Here is a 19155-nt window from a genome sequence, read left to right on the forward strand (position 1 = left end):
TTTTGAGATAGGTACTTTTGATGTCTCCTTAATAAGTTTAGGGCGCTTGCCTGTCGCAGGTACTAGGTACTAGGAAATTTGTGGATCCACATACATTCCAGAACTTTACCACTCAGAAATTTGAGAAAAAAGTGATTTTTTTTCAGCAAAATCTGAGGTTTGCAGGGCATTCTATGTAGAGAAAGATTGGGGATCCACGCATTGTGTTCCAGGGGAGCCTCTTACGCATGAGAATGGAAACCCAACGAGAATAGCAAGAGTAGAAGGAGTAGTGAGATTTGCCCTAGTGATGAGAGCAAAGCCTGTCAGAAGTGGCGGGCTGCAGGTGAGTTTCCTGAATGAAGCACATGTCACCTTTATGACGGAGGAGGTGAGCATGCACAAGGCTGCCCTTGTGGTGGTCATTGAGACCGCGGACATTCCAGGTCCAGAGTGTACGGGCTGTCATGGTACTATGCCAGGAAGAGGAATGATGTATGTGGGTTGAGGCACAGATGGAGTCAGATATGGTAGTGAAAGGAAACACAGCAGAAAGGCCGATGCAATGAAGAACATGATGCAAAAGAAATTGCAAAACCAACAAGTCTCAAAGGAGAGGCAACGTACCCGTAAAAACAGTCCCCCCACCACCCACACCAACCCCTCAATCAGGTGGAGAGACCAAACCCACTCACCCAGGTGAACCCCGACATGGATTGGAAGGGATGAAGACTGAGACAGAGGGAATTATCCTGTGGAGGCATGGCTCGACACTGCGAACACCCCTGCCTATAGGGACAGGGTGGCCAAGCTAAAAGGTTTTGCATACTGCAGTTAATAAACAGAGAGTATTGGGGTGCCAGAATGGACTTCCATGGCCAGCTGGGTGTTGGTCAGGAACCGCTAGAAACAGGAGGGGAAGTCGAATCAGCAAAAGGGGAAGGATGAAGGAAACACAGCAGAAAGGCCGATGCAATGAAGAACATGATGCAAAAGAAATTGCAAAACCAACAAGTCTCAAAGGAGAGGCAACGTACCCGTAAAAACAGTCCCCCCACCACCCACACCAACCCCTCAATCAGGTGGAGAGACCAAACCCACTCACCCAGGTGAACCCCGACATGGATTGGAAGGGATGAAGACTGAGACAGAGGGAATTATCCTGTGGAGGCATGGCTCGACACTGCGATCACCCCTGCCTATAGGGACAGGGTGGCCAAGCTAAAAGGTTTTGCATACTGCAGTTAATAAACAGAGAGTATTGGGGTGCCAGAATGGACTTCCATGGCCAGCTGGGTGTTGGTCAGGAACCGCTAGAAACAGGAGGGGAAGTCGAATCAGCAAAAGGGGAAGGATGAAGGACCACATGTTCAAAGCGGGCCACACTCGAAAGGTGGCAGCAGAAAGATACATCAGAGCAGGGAAGGAATCTTTATCCAACCAATAAAATTATGTTAATGATGCCCAAAAAGTTAACTGTTCACAAGGGAACGAAATGGAGAGCAAGCAAAAAATGGCTAGAAAAGTCAGTCATTGTGACTCAGGTTGCAAACATCAGTGGTCTGGGAGCAAGCAGGTGGAGAGCACGAAGCCTTGTCCAAAGACTTTGTGAAGGATAGCGAAGCCTTTGACTCCAGAAAGACATGCACTATGGAACCCTGCAAGACCCGAAATTCGGCAGGGTAAGCCAGAGAGCAGGAGACGTGTTTTTGGAGAATCTATTTCGCTGGGCGGAACTTGCAGCGAGCAGCCAGCACCCCCATTGTGTAGTCGGGATAGAATGCTAGGGTGTTGCCCAGGTGCCGGATGTTGACTTTCACCCTGGCTGCCCACAAGATGACGTCACAGTCACAAAAGTTCCGCAATTTGACAATCATAGGGCACACTGGCAAAATGGAGCTGGGCGAGGACCGAGGGAGCGATAGGCATGCTCTATGATGAAGACGGAGGATAGGACATCACCAAAGAGTTCTCGAATCAGCTGTTCCACAAAATCTTCCATCTTGGAGATGTTGGAGATTTCGGACATCTCCATGATGCGGAGGTTTCTTCTGCTGGAACGCACCTCCAAGTCCTTGTTCTTGATTCTGATTTCTTCGAGGACCATATCCATTTGTAGAAGCTTGTGGTGGTCCCTAGCAGCATCGTCTACAGCCTCCGAAATTCTCGTTTCAACCTGCAGCAAGCGAGTGTCATGCGTGTCAACACGGGTGCTGACAGCGTCTAACCGTGTTGACAATTGGTTGAGTTGAGCAGTGATGCCCGTGACCGTAGACTTGATGTCTAACAAGATGGCCTTCAAATCATCCTACCGTGCTGGGGCAGCATCAGCCGGAGAGGTGGCATCACCAACATCAGTGATCGCACCGCCCTGGCGAGTTTGCCGGCATTGGTGCAATGCAATCTTGTGCTGTTTTGGGTCCGTTTTCCCCATGGTAAGGCGCAGACCTGAGGGCGCAAAGGGGCAAAGAGTCTGTGCCTGGTGGAGTTGGAGAGGAGGCAGGCGCGGCTGCCATAGGGCAAGAGTGAGTCAAAGCTGCCCCCAACAGATGCAGCTGAAGAAGGTGATCGGAACCTAGGATGACAGCAAGCGCTAAGCCCCAGGAGGCGCTGATGTCAGAAAGAGGCCGGAAGGCCAGCAGGGCCTGCAGGGGAAGGCAGCATCTGGACATACCACATGAAGCACACCAGCAGGGTTGTGCGCTTCAGTGCGGCTGGCAACAGGGAGTCAAGAGAAGCATGCAGCCCACTTTGAAAGACCCCAAAGGGGCAACTAGAACACTGCCAGTGCTTAGGGCGGTGAGGATGAGGACCAGGAGGCCCAGGCCCCACAGTGTGGCATTCGTACCCCCAGCCCTGCTGTGCTGCGCTGCACCACCAGCAACAGCGGGACCCAACAAGGGATTGAGGCGTGAGACAGTCCGCTCAGTGGGGCATCAATCTGAGGAGGTAGGAGGCGGCTAGGAGAAGCGGTGTGAAGGTAGTAAGGGGTCAGGGCCCCCTCACGGTCTGACACCCGCTGGCACTGGATCCAGCAAAAGAGGTCGCCCCCGAGGAGGAGGCAAGAGATGAGCAGGGCCACCGGCGTTGGCAGATGGAGAATGCGCAGCTACAATTGGAGGGCCCAGGGCCGGCCAACTGGTGAGTAGGAGGCTGAGAAGGGCTGCCAGCCAAGCGGCAGGCAGGAAGCTGGTGGGCAGATAATAGAGGGTGGCAGAGAAGTCCCCAGGTGCAGCAGTGATGTAAGCCAGGTGGTCGGGAGGACACGCCAGAGGAGGGAAGTAAGGAGTGAGGAGTCGCAGGGAGTGCACCGCCCGCGTCGCGAGGCCAGTTAGGGGCACGCCGTTACAGCGGGTGCCAGGACTTGGAAGATTGCGCGCGCCGCGAAAAGGCCAGAGCCTGGCAGTTCGCAAAACGCCCCCACAGCGGCAACGCTCACCAGCTCCGGAGGTGAAGTGCTGGAGCCAGGACCCGAAGCGATGATCCGGTCACAGGAGGGCCACTGGAGAGAGGCGCCCGTGAAGCTAAGCCATGCCAGCAGAAGGGCCATGAGCCCGCGCCAAGGCCCATCAGCAGATCTCGGCATAGCGGCACTGGAGGAGGGCCAAAGTGGGATCAAACTGTGCCCCGGGGCAAGATGAGTCAAAATGGCATGGCGCCAAGAGGCAGCGATGGGGATGTCTGCAGGATTCCTGACAGATTATCGGCTTGGCCGGCAAAGCCCACTTAAAGTGCGGCCATTTTGCAGCCAGCTAAGCCATGCCCCCAGAGTATTCCAGAGTCCTGAGCCTCTCAGAAGCGGTCGCTCCCCTCACTGCTCCCTGCTCACCCACACGTGGTATCGTAGCGCTCTGATTGCCTCGCACTGCCATAATTTTGCTCTGTCATAGTAGCGCTTTTTGCCAGACTTGATCGAACTGCTGAATATAGAATCTTCGTAGCGCTTTATTAGCAGACCGTGATTTGTCTTTAACTGTACTATTATTAATTGCTGTGCCACTCGCTTTGCATAATTGTTGCCTGACTGTGCTGCCCAGGTCATAGCGCTAAAATAAGGTCATGCCACAATCTCGTCCTGTTTTCACTTTTGGCTTGCAGCCATCTTGTTGTTTGTTTGTTGTGCCTCCCAGCCCGGCTCTCCACCCCGCTCCCGCCTCCCAGCTGCTCCTCCCTCCCACAGAGAGTGTAGGCTCTACCTTTGCAGCTATAGCGCTGTGACCGTCCTGAGCCTCTCAGAAGCGGTCGCTCCCCTTGCTGCTCCCTGCTCACCCACACGTGATATCGTAGCGCTCTGATTGCCTCGCACTGCTATAATTTTGCTCTGTCATAGTAGCTCTTTTTGCCAGACTTGATCGCACTGCTGAATATAGAATCTTCGTAGCGCTTTATTAGCAGACCGTGATTTGTCTTTTACTGTACTATTATTAATTGCTGTGCCACTCGCTTTGTATAATTGTTGCCTGACTGTGCTGCCCAGGTCATAGCGCTTAAGTAAGGTTGTACCCCAATCTCGTCCTGTTTTCACTTTTGGCTTGCAGCCATCTTGTTGTTTGTTTGTTGTGCCTCCCAGCCCGGCTCTCCACCCCGCTCCCGCCTCCCAGCTGCTCCTCCCTTGCCCCTTCCCCCTCCCCTTTTGACTGATGCTTTTGCGCACAGCGTTCACACGCTGCTATCGCGCCCTATGCGTGCCAAAGGTGCGCCAACGGTAACCCCGTCTACGCCTGTCCGCGCCTGGACCGCGCCCAGCGCCAGACCCCCTGGCCCCCGCAAAACCCACTCCACCCGCATAATGTACGACGCCGCATCCCTCTCAGCACTTAACCCCGGCTGACTCCCAAACTGCTACCAAGCCACCCCAGGACACACCCATGGACCCTTCACCTGCCACTCCTGCAAGCTCGACTGCATCAGGACCCACAATAAATCAACAGACTCCAAAAAGAGCTCCGACTCTAACCACCTAAAGTGCATCCTGCTCAACACCCGCTCGGTCCACAGACACGCCATTGAGCTCTGGAACCTACTCGACACTACTTCACCGGATGTCGCCTTTCTTACAGAAACATGGATGAACGCCTCATCTGCACCCGACATCGCCATAGCCATTCCGGACGGCTACAAGATCACCCGAAAGGACCGCACCAACCAAACAGGAGGAGGCATCGCCATCGTCCACAAAAACACCATCCGCATCACGACAAGTTCAGACGACAACCTCACATCCGCCGAACACCTTCACTTCCAGATCCACATCGACCCCAAGACCACACTCAGAGGCACCCTCATCTACAGACCACCAGGACCCCGCACACAATTCAGCAATGACATCACTGACTTCATCAGCCCACACGCCCTCCCCTCCGAGGACTACATTCTACTGGGAGACCTCAACTCCTACCTGGAAAAGAAAAAAAACGACTCCAACACCACCACTCTTCTAGACAACCTGGCCAACCTCGGACTTGAACAACTTGTCAATACCCCCACCCACTATATCGGACACACGCTCGACCCAATCTTCACCTCCAACAAGGACATCTCCTTCAATCACACCACAGCTCTCCACTGGACGGACCACAGCTGCGTTCACTTCATCCACAAAAAGACCATGACCCAAAACCCCCAACAACCTATTCCCCGAAGAAATTGGAGCAAAATTACTACCGACAAGCTCTTCAAATCGCTTCACCAAAACCCTCCTGCCAAATCATCGGACCCAAACCAAGCAGCCACCAACCTCACACAATGGATCACCCACAGCGCAGACGAACTAGCACCCTTGAAAAACCATCAAATCAAGCAAGGCAACAAAAAAGCACCCTGGTTCAACGACGACCTTATGAAATCCAAGAAGTTATGTCACACCCTTGAGAAAGCCTGGAGAAAAAACCCAACCACTGACAACCTGGCCACCTTCAAGAACGCAACCCGCAAACACCACCAACTGATCCGATCCACCAAGAAATCAGCATTCCAGGATCGACTTGACAACAACGCCCACAACAGCAAGGAACTATTCAACATCATCAAACAATTTACCAACCCTACCGCCGGCACCAACGACATCACTCCCTCCCAAGACCTCTGCGATTCCCTAACTACTTTCTTCTACAACAAAACCACCGACATACATAACAGCTTTGAAAACCAACCCGGGGGACCAGTCCACTCCACCCACCTCCGAAACAACACCCCCATCTAACAACCTTTTCGCCTGGAACCCAATCACCACTGAAGACCTACCCATGTCCCCACCACACTTTGAACTCAAGAACTACCGCCCCATATCGCTCCTCCCATTCCCTGCCAAAGTCATTGAGAAAGCCGTCAACAGTCAGCTCGCCGCCTTCCTCGAAACCAACAAATCCCTCGACCCATCACAATCCGGCTTCCGATCCAAACACAGCACCGAAACCGCACTCATCGCAGCAACAGACGACATCCGAACTCTACTGGACAACGGGGAAACAGCTGCCCTCATCCTACTCGACCTCTCCGCAGCCTTCGACACAGTCTGTCACAGCACCCTAATACAACGCCTCAGCAACATCGGAATACAAGGAAAAGCATTGGACTGGATCATCTCGTTCCTCGACAGAAGAACACAGAGAGTCCGCCTCCCCCCTTTTAGATCAGAGGCCACCAAAGTCATATGCGGTGTACCACAAGGATCATCACTCAGTCCCACCCTCTTCAACGTATACATGAGTCCCCTCGCATCCATCACACGCCAACACAACCTCAACATTATCTCCTACGCAGACAAGACCCAGCTGATCCTTTCCCTCACCAAAGACCCTAACACCGCCAAAACCAACTTACATGAAGGAATGAAAGAAGTAGCCGAGTGGATGAAGAACAGCCGTCTAATACTGAACTCGGACAAAACGGAAGCCCTCATCTTAGGATCACCCCCCTCCGCCTGGGACGACACATGGTGGCCACCAGCCCTAGGAACCGCACCCATACCAACGGACCACGCACGTAACCTGGGCTTCATCCTAGACTCCTCCCTCTCGATGACCAGACAAGTCAACGCTGTCTCATCATCATGCTTTAACTTCCTACGTATGCTCAAAAAAATCTTCCGTTGGATCCCCACCGAAACAAGAAAGACAGTCACCCATGCACTGGTCACAAGCTGACTGGACTACGGAAACACCCTCTACGCCGGAACCACAGCCAAACTACAGAAAAAACTCCAACGCATCCAAAACGCCTCAGCCAGACTCAAACTTGAAATCCCCCGTCAAGCTCACATTTCCGGTCACATGAAAGACCTCCACTGGCTCCCTGTCAACAAGAGAATAACGTTCCGTCTCCTCACCCACGTACACAAAGCCCTCTACGACCTAGGACCCGAATGCCTCAACACGCTACTGTCCTTCTACACCCCCACCCGCCAACTACGATCATCCAATCAAGCCCTCGCCGCAATCCCGCGCATCCATAGATCCACCATGGGGGGAAGAACCTTCTCCTACTTAGAGGCCAAAACCTGGAATTCTCTCCCCACCCACCTCCGCCTGGTACAGAACCACCTCTCCTTCAGAAAGCAACTTAAAACTTGGATATTCGATAAGTAATGTACCCCACCCCCCATTCCTCCCCCCCAAGCGCCTTGAGACCCTCTGGGTGAGTAGTGCGCTATACAAATTTCCGAACTTGAACTTGAACTTGAGTTTGTTGTGGGTCAGTTGATAGAGCAAACAGCCTTACTTACAACTTTTTTTAAGTTATGAACCTGAGGCGAATGAGCTGAAGAGGATTGGGGGGCTAGTGATCTTAGCAAAAGTAGACCGCTCTTGTGGAGTGAACTGTGCAAAATGCATATGACCTTAACTTGCACTAGCTGTTTCAATGGAAGCCAGTGTAGATCTTTCAAGGCATTTTTTGCCTATTGGTGCCTTTGAAGATTCATGAGGAGCCCAGGGGCAACATTCTGAGTGAGCTGCAGCCTCTTGATCATCCACTGGGGTGAATCAAGGTACAGAACATTACCAGAGTCAATGTATATAATTATTAGGGGCTGGATGATTCATCTTGTGGCTGAAAAAGGAAGGAGATCAAGAACCTTTCTTAACAGTTTTTGGGTACAAAAGCAATTAGCGGCAAGTTGTTTGGCCTGGTGATCCATTGTGAGGCTGGAGTCCAGTCACATCCCAAAACTTTTTATAACACATTTAGGGTTGGAAAGCCTCTCGAGACTGTCCAGAGCAGGGGTAGGGATTTTCTTGCTGAGATGTATGCATAATATTATAACCTCAGTCTTGTCTTCATTGAGCTTCCTGAAGACATGGGTCCAGACTGCAGTGGCTGCAGCTGGAGTTGTGTGGATTTAAATCACCAGCTTAGTGTCAACAGCATTGGAAACCAGTGCTAACAGGTTGGATTACACAATTTCAGCTAGGAGGTGAGCATAAAATTTAAAGAATGGTGGGGTACAGGGACGACCTCTAAGGCACCACACAGCATAAGGGGAGTTTGTCAGAGTAACATGAGTGATCTAACACCTGGCATGTTCTGTTGTCCGAAAAGGAGAAAAGCCATTTCAAAGCACGGCTGTCGATCCCCACGTTTGATATCCGATGGATGAGTTCACATGATCTACCATATTGAAGGGGAGGTTGTTGGAGTCACATGAGAGATCTAACACCTGGCATGTTTTATTGTCCAAGAAGGAAAAAAGCCATTTCAAAGTATGGCTGTCAATCCCCACGTTTGATATCCGAAGGATGAGTGTGGCATGATCTACCATGTTGAAGGCCTCACTGAGCTCGAAAAGAAGGAATGTGTTTCTTTAGTCCAACAAGTGTCTTCATTCCTCACGAAGCTATTTCTGTCATGTGCTGTGGTCTAAACCCGATTTCAGTGGGTTGGAGGATTTTGTTGGACACAAGGAAGGCAGAAAGATGATTGTTAACATGTGTCTCAAGGATCTTCAAGTCTCTTGGTAACAGAGAGATCGGCTTGTAGTTACTCAGACAGAGGGGATCAAGACTAGGCTTTTTGAAAATTGGTTAACCACTTCCATGCGGGGCTAATTCCCCCGTGGCGTGGGGTGAAAGGGGGGGGGGGCGGCGCTGCTGTACTCATGATGACTCTAGCTCGTCATGCTGCACAGTGGAGCTGTGCTCATGACGATCTGGAATCATCATGACTCCACCCACTCCTGTGGAACGCCCGCATAGGTGGAGAATTCGCCGCGCGTGAGAGGGCCGCAGCAGTTATGACGAGTTCAGCTCGTCATGAGCACAGCTCCACCCACTCCTGTGGAATGCCTGCATAGGTGGAGAATTTGCCGCGTGTGAGAGGGCCTCAGTAGTTATGACGAGTTCAGCTCGTCATGAGCACAGCTCCACTGTGCCTCATGACGAGCTGAGCTCGTCATACGCATCGAAGGGGTTAAACCACTGAATGATTCTATTGTGGGTGGACCTGCTTACTGGAGAGGAAGAGACTGAGCAGATCCACCAAGGTTGGAGCAATACTATGAGACCCTTGCCGGAGAATGTGATGGGGGCAGGGGCAAGAGGAGAACCTGACTTTGTTGCACTTAGAAGATATGTGAGAAGACTCATTTCAAGGTCAGGAAAGACATTGAGAGTCTCTTCTGACTGTATTAGATGTTATTTGAGGAATCCTCAATGTTTAAGCTGTCGGGGAAGGGGGAGTCGATGCCCAATATCTTCTTCTTAAAGAAGACAGCCAAATGATTGCTGTGTTCTATCAAAGCTTCTGGAGCAGGGTGAGAGAGGTTTGGCTCTGTGATATTTCAGAACCTGAAAGATCTCATGATGGACTTGGTGGAGAGCTCAAGTTTAGAAGTAAAATAGGCTGATTGAGAGTCCTTTGTTTCTGAATGATTAGAACCTAATGGTGCTCCTATACTTATATTTGCTTTGTCAAAGTACTTTCTCCAGCTTCTCTCCAGACTCCTACAATCCTTTTTCAAGGCAAGACTGTGGGCATTAAACCGAAGAGATGTTTTGCTTTGCTGGATATTCTTATACCATCTTGCACGGAAAGAGCATGTCTAATAGGTAAGTGATCCACTCATTAAAATTACAAATGGGCAACATAACTTGGTCAGATTGAACCAATCCCATTGCCTTCAGGACAAATGACCAGTTCTCAAAGTTCAATTTGGGCCAGGGTCATTCCAGAATTCCAGAAGTCAGGCCAGTGATTAGGGGACTGGGGAGGAAGGCACAGATAGAGTAATAGGAAATAGGAAGCAGAAAGTGATTAGACCAAGTTAAGGGTAAAGGGCTCTGCACCTGAAGATTAGTCATATTGGTGAACACCAGATCAATGGTGTGGCCATTCTCATGAGTGGGGCCCTCCACTAGTTGCAGCAACTGTAGAGACACAATATCTTGAAAAAGGTTCTTAGAGGCACTATTGTTGGTGTAATCAGTATGTATGCCGAAAAAACAGAGCAAAATGAAGTTTGACTTGTTCATAACTAAACCTGCATCCAAATCGGAAGAGCCTGTAAAAAATGAGCAGGCGAGCCCAGCAGTTTATACAACAAAATTCTAGAAAAGGTAAAAGTGGGTCTAAGTGTCAAAGTAAAAAGCAGACTCATGCAATTTGGAATCTGAGGAGGTGAGAACATGCCCTTTAGGGTTTCCTTGTTGGTTATACCTATGCAACCACCTCCTTTACCCAACCAATCTAACATATTGATGCAGTAACCAGGGGGCAAGGCTTCGATGATATTGGGGCCAGAGCCCTTGTGTAACAAGGTTTGGTAAGGAAAAGCACACCAGGTACAAATTCCATTAGGAGAGGGTATATATACAATGTATGTGCTTCCAAGGAGCGCCAGTTGACCAAAAACAAGCTAAAGGTTGAAGTTGCATGTATACGACTAAGGCCAAGCTGGCAATGCCACCCATAACTGTCATAGACCAACAAAGAATGACTAACGTCTATAGAATGGAGAGAGGAGATAGTTGCAGAGGTTTGAAGAGTTGGTAGCTTAATAGTGGTGTAATATACCTTATTTTCCAGAAATGTCCTGGACCCTGGTTCCAGATGGGCTTTGATTGGCGCAGACAGGTTTGTCTTTGGCACACCTTTGACGTGCCATAAGTGCGCCAGCTGCGTGCACCCATGTGGCTTCCTTCATTCCAGGTGGAACACTAATGTGCATCAGAATAAGATGGCGACTAGTAATGTGCAAAAGAGCAATGAAAATGTCCTTGCCCAGTACAGTTTGATCTTTGTGAGAGCTCACGCCCCATTTTCTGCAATTTCCCCAACTACAGGTAAAGTATATTCAGTTCAACATTCATGTAATACACAACAGCGTCAATCGGTACTGTGACTTTGCAGGCATTAAAAGTTGCCAGTGGTTTAAGAGCTATTGTGGGAGAGCCCTCTAAGGGCAGGGGGCTGGCACTGGTGCTAGGAGGCAGCAGCCCCTGGATATTAGTGGATGGAGGGGGTGTCACTCTAATGTGGTTCACAACAGAAATTACTACTCCACGATGAAGGAAGGCCGTATGTAAGGGTTCATAGACTGCTCGGATTACTGGAAGAGATGCTCAGACTTCACTGCACAAGGGGAGGCAAGAGCAGAACATCCCACTTCTTCAACGGACAGATTACTGCAGACTGCCAGACTTACCCACAGCCACTGTGCCACAGGCAAGAGACTTAATGGAAAAAGCACACGTTGTGTAGCGGGTCACCCAGTGACTAGCACGGCAGAAGGGACCCCAAACCACAGTGAGCACTCCGTGAGTTAAGGGTGGTGGTAGAGGGGGCTAGCAGGGTGGTGAAATAGACAGTAGTGCATATGTTACATACTGCATATTTGCTTAACTAGCACAAGAAGTCAAATTGCACTTGTATAGTTTAACAGATTATGTTTTACTTTTACTGTGGAACATGATAGCACAACCCCATTCCGCGGGCTGTACCTCGGACTCTCCACCAGCATGCAGCAGCAGGCTGTGCTTCACAGCCACAGCAGCCGGCGGCACAGCTCCACATTTCACTTGTACTGCTTAACATGATAGGCTTGCACAACACCATTCCATGGGCGGTACTCCTGATGCAGCGCAAGCATGCATCAACAGGCTGCTGCTACCCAACTGCAGCAGGAGGCATGGCTCCACATTTTACTATTACTGTGTATCATCATAACACAACCCCATTCCATGGGTCATACTCCAGACTCACCACCAGCCGTGTAGCAGCAGGCCTCAGATCCCCAGAAGAAGCAGGAGGCATGGGTCCATGTGGCGGCATAAGGCCAGGGGCTCCATCACACTCCGCCAATTTTTATATTATTTTATTTATTTATTTAATGCATTTTTATAAACGGCAGTCTTTACCCGAAGGTTTCAGTGCAGAATCTATGACAAAATATCGACTACAAAAATATCTACCTACCAAAATATCGCAACAAAAATATCGACTACATTAATCTCGAGATCTATCTCTAACAAGGTAAGTGCAAAAATATGGAAAAAATAATATTGATGTAAAAAATTATAGTTTTTAAAAATATATCGTTTTTTTAAATTAAAAACCATGAAATATTAACAAAATAATACTTATAAATGTAATAAACATAGTTAAAATATATTATAAAATTTAAAATTAATAAATATTGTAATACAAACTTATAATAATAAAGATATAATACGTAGTATATACTTCATTAATAATACCTCTAATACATTATTTTAATAACTTATAAATAAATGAAAATATAATAAATTACAAATACATTTATATACATTAAAAATTAATATAAATAACAATTAATAAAAATGGAAAACAAATAAAAAAAATTAAATACATTTTGGGTAGCGTACGGGTAAAAATTACTATTCCCACTCCAAAGAGTGCAAAAGTAGGGAAAGTGTTGGATAGCGTAGGGGTAACAATTACTATTCCAACTCCAGAGATTGTGCAACAGTAGGGAAAGTGTTGGATAGCGTAGGGGTAAAAATTACTATTTCCACTCCAGAGAGTGCAACAGTAGGGAAAGTGTTGGATAGCGTAGGGGTAACAATTACTATTCCAACTCCAGAGATTGTGCAACAGTAGGGAAAGTGTTGGATAGCGTAGGGGTAAAAATTGCTATTTCCACTCCAGAGAGTGCAACAGTAGGGAAAGTGTTGGATAGCGTAGGGGTAACAATTACTATTCCAACTCCAGAGAGTGCAACAGTAGGGAAAGTGTTGGATAGCGTAGGGGTAAAAATTACTATTCCAACTCCAGAGAGTGCAACAGTAGAGAAAGTGTTGGATAGCGTAGGGGTAACAATTACTATTCCCACTCCAGAGAGTGCAACAGTAGGGAAAGTGTTGGATAGCGTAGGCGTAAAAATTACTATTCCAACTCCAGAGAGTGCAATAGTAGGGAAAGTGTTGGATAGCGTAGGGGTAAAAATTACTATTTCCACTCCAGAGAGTGCAACAGTAGGGAAAATGTTGGATAGCGTAGGGGTAACAATTACTATTCCCACTCCAGAGAGTGCAACAGTAGGGAAAGTGTTGGCTAGCATAGGGGTAACAATTACTATTCCAACTCCAGAGAGTTTAACAGTAGGGAAAGTGTTGGATAGCGTAGGGGTAACAATTACTATTCCCACTCCAGAGAGTGCAACAGTAGGGAAAGTGTTGGATAGCGTAGGGGTAAAAATTACTATTCCAACTCCAGAGAGTGCAACAGTACGGAAAGTGTTGGATAGCGTAGGGGTAACAATTACTATTCCCACTCCAGAGAGTGCAACAGTAGGGAAAGTGTTGTATAGCGTAGGGGTAAAAATTACTATTCCAACTCCAGAGAGTGCAATAGTAGGGAAAGTGTTGGATAGCGTAGAGGTAAAAATTACTATTTCCACTCCAGAGAGTGCAACAGTAGGGAAAGTGTTGGATAGCGTAGGGGTAACAATTACTATTCCCACTCCAGAGAGTGCAACAGTAGGGAAAGTGTTGGCTAGCGTAGGGGTAACAATTACTATTCCAACTCCAGAGAGTTTAACAGTAGGGAAAGTGTTGGATAGCGTAGGGGTAACAATTACTATTCCCACTCCAGAGAGTGCAACAGTAGGGAAAGTGTTGGATAGCGTAGGGGTAAAAATTACTATTCCAACTCCAGAGAGTGCAACAGTACGGAAAGTGTTGGATAGCGTAGGGGTAACAATTACTATTCCCACTCCAGAGAGTGCAACAGTAGGGAAAGTGTTGGATAGCATAGGGGTAACAATTACTATTCCAACTCTAGAGAGTGCAACAGTAGGGAAAGTGTTGGATAGCGTAAGGGTAACAATTACTATTCCCACTCCAGAGAGTGCAACAGTAGGGAAAGTGTTGGATAGCCTATTGGTAACAATTACAATTCCCACTCCAGAGAGTGCAACAGTAGGGAAAGTGTTGGATAGCATAGGAGTTAAAATTACTATTCCAACTCCAGAGAGTGCAACAGTAGGGAAAGTGTTGGATAGCGTAGGGGTAACAATTACTATTCCAACTCCAAAGAGTGCAACAGTAGGAAAAGTGTTGGATAGCGTAGGGGTAACAATTACTATTCAAACTCCAGAGAGTGCAACAGTAGGAAAAGTGTTGGATAGCGTAGGGGTAACAATTACTATTCCCACTCCAGAGAGTGCAACAGTAGGGAAAGTGTTGGATAGCGTAGGGGTAACAATTACTATTCCAACTCCAGAGAGTGTAACAGTAGGGAAAGTGTTGGATAGCGTAGGGGTAAAAATTACTATTCCAACTCCAGAGAGTGCAACAGTACGGAAAGTGTTGGATAGCGTAGGGGTAACAATTACTATTCCCACTCTACAGAGTGCAACAGTAGGGAAAGTGTTGGATAGCATAGGGGTAACAATTACTATTCCAACTCTAGAGAGTGCAACAGTAGGGAAAGTGTTGGATAGCGTAAGGGTAACAATTACTATTCCCACTCCAGAGAGTGCAACAGTAGGGAAAGTGTTGGATAGCCTATTGGTAACAATTACTATTCCCACTCCAGAGAGTGCAACAGTAGGGAAAGTGTTGGATAGCATAGGGGTTAAAATTACTATTCCAACTCCAGAGAGTGCAACAGTTGGGAAAGTGTTGGATAGCGTAGGGGTAACAATTACTATTCCAACTCCAGAGAGTGCAACAGTAGGGAAAGTGTTGGATAGCGTAGGGGTAACAATTACTATTCCAACTCCAAAGAGTGCAACAGTAGGGAAAGTGTTGGATAGCGTAGGGGTAACAATTACTATTCAAACTCCGAAGACTGCAACAGTAGGAAAAGTGTTGGATAGCGTAGGGGTAACAATTACTATTCCCACTCCAGAGAGTGCAACAGTAGGGAAAGTGTTGGATAGCGTAGCGGTAACAATTACTATTCCAACTCCAGAGAGTGTAACAGTAGGGAAAGTGTTGGATAGCATAGGGGTAACAATTACTATTCCCACTCCAGAGAGTGCAACAGTAGGGAAAGTGTTGGATAGCGTAGGGGTAAAAATTACTATTCCAACTCCAGAGAGTGCAATAGTAGGGAAAGTGTTGGATAGCGTAGGGGTAAAAATTACTATTTCCACTCCAGAGAGTGCAACAGTAGGGAAAGTGTTGGATAGCATAGGAGTTAAAATTACTATTCCAACTCCAGAGAGTGCAACAGTAGGGAAAGTGTTGGATAGCGTAGGGGTAACAATTACTATTCCAACTCCAAAGAGTGCAACAGTAGGAAAAGTGTTGGATAGCGTAGGGGTAACAATTACTATTCAAACTCCAGAGAGTGCAACAGTAGGAAAAGTGTTGGATAGCGTAGGGGTAACAATTACTATTCCCACTCCAGAGAGTGCAACAGTAGGGAAAGTGTTGGATAGCGTAGGGGTAACAATTACTATTCCAACTCCAGAGAGTGTAACAGTAGGGAAAGTGTTGGATAGCGTAGGGGTAAAAATTACTATTCCAACTCCAGAGAGTGCAACAGTACGGAAAGTGTTGGATAGCGTAGGGGTAACAATTACTATTCCCACTCTACAGAGTGCAACAGTAGGGAAAGTGTTGGATAGCATAGGGGTAACAATTACTATTCCAACTCTAGAGAGTGCAACAGTAGGGAAAGTGTTGGATAGCGTAAGGGTAACAATTACTATTCCCACTCCAGAGAGTGCAACAGTAGGGAAAGTGTTGGATAGCCTATTGGTAACAATTACTATTCCCACTCCAGAGAGTGCAACAGTAGGGAAAGTGTTGGATAGCATAGGGGTTAAAATTACTATTCCAACTCCAGAGAGTGCAACAGTTGGGAAAGTGTTGGATAGCGTAGGGGTAACAATTACTATTCCAACTCCAGAGAGTGCAACAGTAGGGAAAGTGTTGGATAGCGTAGGGGTAACAATTACTATTCCAACTCCAAAGAGTGCAACAGTAGGGAAAGTGTTGGATAGCGTAGGGGTAACAATTACTATTCCAACTCCAGAGAGTGCAACAGTAGGGAAAGTGTTGGATAGCGTAGGGGTAACAATTACTATTCCAACTCCAAAGAGTGCAACAGTAGGGAAAGTGTTGGATAGCGTAGGGGTAACAATTACTATTCAAACTCCGAAGACTGCAACAGTAGGAAAAGTGTTGGATAGCGTAGGGGTAACAATTACTATTCCCACTCCAGAGAGTGCAACAGTACGGAAAGTGTTGGCTAGCGTAGGGGTAACAATTACTATTCCAACTCCAGAGAGTTTAACAGTAGGGAAAGTGTTGGATAGCGTAGGGGTAACAATTACTATTCCCACTCCAGAGAGTGCAACAGTAGGGAAAGTGTTGGATAGCGTAGGGGTAAAAATTACTATTCCAACTCCAGAGAGTGCAACAGTACGGAAAGTGTTGGATAGCGTAGGGGTAACAATTACTATTCCCACTCCAGAGAGTGCAACAGTAGGGAAAGTGTTGGATAGCATAGGGGTAACAATTACTATTCCAACTCTAGAGAGTGCAACAGTAGGGAAAGTGTTGGATAGCGTAAGGGTAACAATTACTATTCCCACTCCAGAGATTGCAACAGTAGGGAAAGTGTTGGATAGCCTATTGGTAACAATTACAATTCCCACTCCAGAGAGTGCAACAGTAGGGAAAGTGTTGGATAGCATAGGAGTTAAAATTACTATTCCAACTCCAGAGAGTGCAACAGTAGGGAAAGTGTTGGATAGCGTAGGGGTAACAATTACTATTCCAACTCCAAAGAGTGCAACAGTAGGAAAAGTGTTGGATAGCGTAGGGGTAACAATTACTATTCAAACTCCAGAGAGTGCAACAGTAGGAAAAGTGTTGGATAGCGTAGGGATAACAATTACTATTCCCACTCCAGAGAGTGCAACAGTAGGGAAAGTGTTGGATAGCGTAGGGGTAACAATTACTATTCCAACTCCAGAGAGTGTAACAGTAGGGAAAGTGTTGGATAGCGTAGGGGTAAAAATTACTATTCCAACTCCAGAGAGTGCAACAGTACGGAAAGTGTTGGATAGCGTAGGGGTAACAAGTACTATTCCCACTCTACAGAGTGCAACAGTAGGGAAAGTGTTGGATAGCATAGGGGTAACAATTACTATTCCAACTCTAGAGAGTGCAACAGTAGGGAAAGTGTTGGATAGCGTAAGGGTAACAATTACTATTCCCACTCCAGAGAGTGCAACAGTAGGGAAAGTGTTGGATAGCCTATTGGTAACAATTACTATTCCCACTCCAGAGAGTGCAACAGTAGGGAAAGTGTTGGATAGCATAGGGGTTAAAATTACTATTCCAACTCCAGAGAGTGCAACAGTTGGGAAAGTGTTGGATAGCGTAGGGGTAACAATTACTATTCCAACTCCAGAGAGTGCAACAGTAGGGAAAGTGTTGGATAGCGTAGGGGTAACAATTACTATTCCAACTCCAAAGAGTGCAACAGTAGGGAAAGTGTTGGATAGCGTAGGGGTAACAATTACTATTCAAACTCCAGAGAGTGCAACAGTAGGAAAAGTGTTGGATAGCGTAGGGGTAACAATTACTATTCCCACTCCAGAGAGTGCAACAGTAGGGAAAGTGTTGGATAGCGTAGGGGTAACAATTACTATTCCAACTCCAGAGAGTGTAACAGTAGGGAAAGTGTCGGATAGCGTAGGGGTAAAAATTACTATTCCAACTCCAGAGAGTGCAACAGTATGGAAAGTGTTGGATAGTTTAGGGGTAACAATTACTATTCCCACTCTACAGAGTGCAACAGTAGGGAAAGTGTTGGATAGCATAGGGGTAACAATTACTATTCCAACTCTAGAGAGTGCAACAGTAGGGAAAGTGTTGGATAGCGTAAGGGTAACAAATACTATTCCCACTCCAGAGAGTGCAACAGTAGGGAAAGTGTTGGATAGCCTATTGGTAACAATTACTATTCCCACTCCAGAGAGTGCAACAGTAGGGAAAGTGTTGGATAGCATAGGGGTTAAAATTACTATTCCAACTCCAGAGAGTGCAACAGTTGGGAAAGTGTTGGATAGCGTAGGGGTAACAATTACTGTTCCCACTCCAGAGAGTGCAACTGTAGGGAAAGTGTTGGATAGCGTAGGGGTAACAATTACTATTCCAACTCCAGAGAGTGCAACAGTAGGGAAAGTGTTGGATAGCGTAGGGGTAACAATTACTATTCCAACTCCAAAGAGTGCAACAGTAGGGAAAGTGTTGGATAGCGTAGGGGTAACAATTACTATTCAAACTCCAGAGAGTGCAACAGTAGGGAAAGTGTTGCATAGCGTAGGGGTAACAATTACTATTCCAACTCCAGAGAGTGCAACAGTAGGGAAAGTGTTGGATAGCGTAGGGGTAAACATAACATACTTATAAATAAATGTATTTTTTTAAATATTAAAAAACGTAACTATTAAATAAATATAAACCATTTACAAATACCAATACATAATTATTAAAAACATGATTAGCAAAATATAATTAATAATTTTTTTTATAAAAAATACCATTTAATAATATTTAATTACCAATTAATAATTAATTAACAATTATATAATTAACAAAACAATTAATTAAAAAACATTTGTACTTAATTACATTTAAATTACTTCCCACCCTACTCCCCTATAAACCCACAACCCGCTACAGAACATAATTATCAATTAATCATTTAAATAAAATAAATTACAAATTATTTAAAAAT

This window comes from Lissotriton vulgaris, chromosome 7 (genome assembly GCF_964263255.1).
Source record: "Lissotriton vulgaris chromosome 7, aLisVul1.2, whole genome shotgun sequence".
Lineage (NCBI taxonomy): Eukaryota > Metazoa > Chordata > Amphibia > Caudata > Salamandridae > Lissotriton > Lissotriton vulgaris.